Source organism: Phoxinus phoxinus, assembly GCF_949152265.1.
Source record: "Phoxinus phoxinus genome assembly, chromosome: 6".
NCBI lineage: Eukaryota > Metazoa > Chordata > Actinopteri > Cypriniformes > Leuciscidae > Phoxinus > Phoxinus phoxinus.
This window is the reverse complement of record NC_136881.1, coordinates 15,600,841-15,607,262: the sequence shown is the minus strand read 5'-3', so window position 1 is coordinate 15,607,262 and position 6,422 is coordinate 15,600,841.

Below are 6,422 nucleotides of genomic sequence, written 5' to 3'. Positions count from 1 at the left end.
GGTCTGGTCAACGCTCCTGCCGTATTTCAAGCCCTCGTCAACGATGTCCTCCGGGATATGCCTAATATTTTTGTCTTCGTTTATCTCGATGACATTTTGATTTTTTCACCCTCTCTCGAAGTGCACGTCCAACACGTTCGTCGGGTTCTCCAGCGGTTATTAGAGAATCAACTCTTTGTCAAAGCTGAGAAGTGCGCCTTTCACGCTCCCTCTGTTACGTTTCTCGGCTCGATCATTTCTGCGGAGGGGATCGGTATGGATCCTTCTAAGGTCCAGGCGGTTATTGATTGGCCCGCTCCCGACTCTCGTGTCGCGCTGCAGCGGTTTCTCGGTTTCGCTAATTTTTATCGCCGCTTCATACGCAACTTTAGTCAGGTGGCCGCCCCTCTCACCGTCTTGACCTCAGTCAAGTCTAAATTCATGTGGTCAGTTCCTGCTCAGCGCGCTTTCGATCTTCTTAAATCCCTTTTCACTACCGCCCCCATTCTGCTCACCCCCGACGTTGCGAGACAGTTTATCGTCGAGGTCGACGCTTCTGAGGTGGGGGTCGGGGCGGTTCTCTCTCAGCGCTCGTCGGTCGATGAGAAGGTACACCCCAGTGCCTTCTTTTCGCATCGTCTCTCTCCCGCGGAGCGTAATTATGACGTCGGGAACCGTGAATTACTCGCCATACGCTTGGCACTGGGAGAGTGGCGTCAATGGTTAGAAGGGGCTCCAGTTCCGTTCATTGTTTGGACGGACCACAGAAACCTGGAGTATATTCGTTCCGCCAAGAGATTGAACGCTCGCCAGGCTCGTTGGGCTCTGTTTTTCACGCGTTTTGATTTTTCCATCTCTTATCGTCCCGGGTCAAAGAACGTTAAACCAGACGCTCTTTCCCGTCTCTTCGACTCCTCGACTTCCACCACTACACAGGAGGAGATTATTCCTTCTAACTGTGTAGTGGGTGCGGCAGTCTGGGGAGTCTAGAGACTGGTAAAACGCGCCCTCACTCACGCTACCGTTCCGCGCGCCTGTCCTAAGCATCTTTTGTTTGTTCCTACTCCTGCGCGCTTAGCAACCCTTCAGTGGGGCCACTCCTCTAAATTGTCCGCCCATCCCGGCGTGCGGGGCACTCTCGCCTCCATCCGTCAATGCTTTTGGTGGCCTAGGTTGGAACGTGACGCGCGTCGTTTTGTCGCCTCCTGTCCTGTTTGTGCCCAGACCAAGGCCGGTAATTCGCCACCTGCAGGTCTACTTCGCCCCTTACCGGTTCCTTCACGTCCCTGGTCCCACATTGGACTCGATTTTATCACCGGTCTCCCTCCATCTGCAGGGAACACGGTCATTTTAACTGTCGTGGACCGCTTCTCTAAGTCCGCACACTTCATTCCGCTCGTCAAGCTTCCCTCTGCCAAAGAGACGGCCCAGATCATGGTTGATCATGTTTTTAAGTTACACGGTCTTCCCACCGACGTGGTTTCTGATAGGGGACCACAGTTCGCCTCTCAATTTTGGAGAGAGTTCTGTCGTCTTATCGGAGCTTCCGCTAGCCTTTCGTCCGGGTTTCATCCCCAAACTAACGGCCAGGCCGAACGAGCCAATCAAATTGTCGCCCGCATTCTCCGCAGTCTTGCACACCGTAATCCCTCGTCTTGGTCAGAGCAACTTGCCTGGGCAGAATATGCGCACAATTCGCTTCCCAGTTCCGCCACGGGTCTCTCACCGTTTAATTGCTGCCTGGGTTATCAACCCCCATTGTTCTCCTCGCAGAATGCTGAATCTAATGTTCCTTCTGTACAAGCGTTCATCGATCGCTGCAAGCGCACTTGGAGAGGGGTGAGATCATCACTTTGTCGCTCGAGGAGGCGCATGAGCAACACCGCTAACAGATGTCGTGTCAAGAGCCCTCGCAATGTTTGTGGCCAACGGGTCTGGCTCTCCACGTCCAATTTACCTCTCCAGTCGGAATCTCGTAAGCTAGCTCCTCGTTTCGTCGGGCCGTTTCGTATCGTTAAGGTCATCAGTCCTGTCGTTGTTAAGCTCGCCCTTCCTCCTAGTCTTCGTCGTGTCCACCCCGTTTTTCACGTCTCCTGCATAAAACCTACCGTTCGCGCGCCCTCTCGCCCTTCTATTCCTCCCATTCGTGTTGAGGGGACTCTGGTTTACAAGGTCCGCAAACTTTTAGATATGCGATGCCGAGGTCGTGGGCATCAATATTTAGTGGACTGGGAGGGGTACGGTCCTGAGGAGAGGAGTTAGGTTTCAGCTCGGGACATCCTGGACCCCTCGCTCATTGATGATTTCCTCCGGTCCCGTCAGTCTCCTGCCTCGGGAGCGCCAGGAGGCGCTCGTTGAGGAGAGGGTACTGTCATGATCCTGGCTCTCTTTCCCTTTACTCTGTCTCCCCCTTTTGGTCACACACACTCATGCACTCTCGCTGATCACCATACCTCTCATTACACACACATCTCTCTCATCACCCCCAGCTGTTTCCACTCTCTATTCCACTTATGTCATCCTTTCCACACCTGTTCTCTCTTTCTCTAATTATGTCTGCTTCTTTTAGCCCTGTTTCTCCCTGTCTCATTGCCAGATTATTTCATGAGTTATACGTATGAGTCGTCAGTATTCTAACCTCTCGTTCCTGTCTTGTCTTATCCTGTGCTCCTTGGGAGATTGTTCTACCTCTCTGCATTTGCGACTAAGCTGTGCTTGTTACAGAATACCTGCTCGTCTCCGTCTGCTGAGATCTGACCTCCTGTGAGTTCCTGATTGCCTGGCATCGCCTCGGTGTTTTCGGTCTCCGAGATCGCACTGCTGTCTGATCGGAGGATCAAGTTACGTTCTGTCAATATTCCTCTGGAAGATCTTTCGTTAACCTTTATCGCTGAAGATATTTGTTCTCATCCTCTGGACAGCAATTTTCTGTTATTAAAAGACTGTTATTCCGCATCTCGCTATTGGGTCATTCTTCTCTCCACATCACAGAAACGCGGCTACTGTGTCAGTGGCTGATGCTAGGTGGAAACCCTTCTTCCAGAATACTGAAGCCCTATTGCATTGCGCCAGCCTCTCTGCCTCTTGCTGAGTGGTTTGCGTTTGCAGCTATGTAGACCTTGTTTTAAATCTCTATTTTACTACCATTCCTTGTGGTTTAAATAGCTAAGTATAACTTAATCATCACCACATATCTGATATTATATAATATCACATTTATCTGACATTGCTATCTTTTTAAAATAGTTTTTATTATAAATTGTTATCGCTAAGATAATGCATTAGCATTTCGTTTGCCAGTTAACTTGGAATTAGATTTTTCCCCCTTTCTTGTCTCTCTTGTGCTCCATCTTTTACGAGTCCATCAAACAACTGCTCTAAGTCGATATCAATCAACAATTATAAACAGTTATTGTTTCTTGCACTGCCTGCCACATGTTTAGCGTGTGTTTAGCCTTCTCTGTCATTGGTGAGGGATTCAATTGTGATAAATGCAGGGAAATATTTAATCAGACAGAGACAATTTCAAAATTAGTGACACGCATCCAAACTTTAATCGAGGGAAATAAGAAGGCAGGGGCTTTAGAAACTGCTTAGAAGAATGTGAGCCTTGTACATTGTTCGATTCCGGTTCAGGAGCCCACTGCAGCAGGGCAGCTGGGTGACTGTAGGACGGAATAGTCGCGGAACAAAACACCGGTCTTCCGTGTAAACTCACAAGTACGATGTCGAAGTTTGAAGTTACAAAGTTCTCCTGTGCGTATAAATACGAAATATTCCACACAATTATTAGTGAATGAGACCCAATGTCAGATGCAGAAAAGTTCATTCATGTGTTCATAACCTCAAGGCTAGATCAGTGTAATGCTTTACTGGGTCGTTGCCCTGCATGCTCAATAAACAAACTCCAGCTGGTCCAAAATGCAGTGTGAACACATTAGCCTTGTTCTGCCAACACTGCATTGGCTCCCTATTAAACATTGCATACAATTTAAAATCCTGCTGATTACGGATGTGATTACAAAGCTCTAAATGGTTTAACTCCTCAGTACTTGAGCGAGCTTCATCAAAGTCCTTCATGTTTATTGCTGTCTCAAAATTCTGGCCAGTTGCTAATACCTCGAATATCAAAATCAACTGCAGGCGGTAGACCCTTTTCCTATTTAGCACCCAAACATTGGTACAGTCTTCCTAGCATTGTCTGGAAGGCAGACACACCCTGTCAGTTTAAATCTAGATTAAATACCTCATCTCTTTAATCTAGCATACTCTTAACACACTATCACATTTCTATAATTTAAATCTGTTAAAGGATTATTAGGCTGCATAAATTAGATCAACTGGAACCAGGAACACTTCCCATAACACCCAATGTTGTTACATCATAAGAAGATTGGCATCTCTGCTTATATTAGTCTCTCTAATTCATCCTTATCCCAAAATTAACGGAGTCCGCCGGAGCCGTCCAGATCAGATGGTGGACCTACACCAAGTGATGACCACAACAGCCCTGAATGTCACCGGAGACTATGACAACTAGACGTGCCCTAGAGACAGATCCCCTGTGAAGACCACAACCAGACAAGTCCTCTGAGCCTGAGCTTTCTCCTAAGGTTTTTTCTCCATTGTCATCAATAGAGTTTGGTTCCTTGCCACTGAACTCAACTGAGCTGGGCGACGACATCACCATTTTTTACAGAGATGCTTAATTGGTGAATTGAACTCATTCCATATTTGATGATCTTTACACAGTTATTGAATGGAACTGAATCAATACTGAACTGATCTTGAACACAATACACACTTATATCAATGACAGAAATGTTGTGAAAAGTGGTTGCCAGAGGGGTTGGATGTGGATGATCATGGATCAGAACTGTAATCTCACCTCTCTTAGGTACCAGGTGTTTGTCTCCCAGAAATAGAATTAAAATGGCACATCTAATGAATCATTCCTGGTCATGTTTCAAAATCTGTACCCCTCCCCAAGATATTACAGAAATCTGTCTCTCACACACCTTTATAATGCCCGTCAATCTTTTTTACTGCAGGCCACACAAGGCGAGAGGTGATCCAAGTCCATTATGACAGATTGGAATCTCCATCATCCTGTAAATGAGAGGTGTGCGTCTGAGCACAATTTACACAACACTTCTCTGTTATAAACCACCCTACACCATATGGCATCCAAGCCTTTGATTTGAGTCAATGCAAAACATATGTATGTGTTTTTAAAGTAACAACAGATCAATGGATAATTATAGTACATGAGGTGCAGTGGAATGATGATGTTTGGTAAACTGATAATGTTAACAGCTTTTGTAGGAATTTTCTTCAAGAAGATTTCTGGGACAGTAAGAATAAAACTGAACCTAACTCAACCCATATTAAGTCTAGGAACTTGTATAGCTATGTAAGTGCACATTCTGGCAAATCAAGCACACCCACAATACTTTCACACCATGTATTTATTATTATTAATGATAATTTATGCATTTTACGTCCCATTTTGGTCCGATGTCCAAAATCCTGAACCACCCCTTTAAGAGTAAAATGTAGAAGTGCTGGTACTGCGTACCGGTGAGTACCGCCCCACTTCGAGCACTGGCGCCAACTTCATTGACAGATACCCGGATGAGCCTGTGTTTTTAGCGGTTGTTATCAGGGAATAACATACCACTGGATGGATTGACTAATCAGAATCAAGTATTCCACAAAGCCGTGTAATAACTAATGTTAACTAAATTAACATTATCATAAACAGTTATCATATTGTTAAAATGTCAACAAACATAATCACGTTTTTTTTTTATGTCACACGATTCTTTGAGTGTGTTAATAAACTGATGGATCTCTGTGTACTTTAGCTGTTTTTTGTTTTTTTTTATATAACTCTATAGTATTAAGTACTCTCAAAAAAGCATCATGCTTCTCTTAAAGAAAAAGCGTCAAGGAAATCCTCTTGAAGGATGCCAATTTTAAATCGGGCTATGATCCCATGCATGTTTATGGATTAGATCCTCTGGATGCCAAAAATGTCAGTTCCTGTGCAGTTTCACAGCATTAAATATGTTTGCTTTCTCAACACTAACATGATGTTAGTAGATGTCCCACTGAAATGAGTGTCTCAAATTTGAATGTTCAGTGACCCAATGAAACATAATAAATCTGAATTGATTGTACAGGATATGTGAAAGTGTGTGTGTGCAGTGTGGAGCTTTTCTATGCTGTGCCTGTGAACATGATTCTGCTTTTAACAGTTGGCAGGTAACCTACTGCAGTTGTGGAAAGCTGAAGCTAGCCTTTTAAAGCCTACTGTCTCTTCTTGTATTTGTGTGCGTGTGAGAGAGAAAGAGCAGGCATCTGCAGAAATCTGCAGCCATGCCCATTCAACTGGAAGATATCTGAGACATGCCCCTCAGTCAAGTAGATTTTGAATGTAT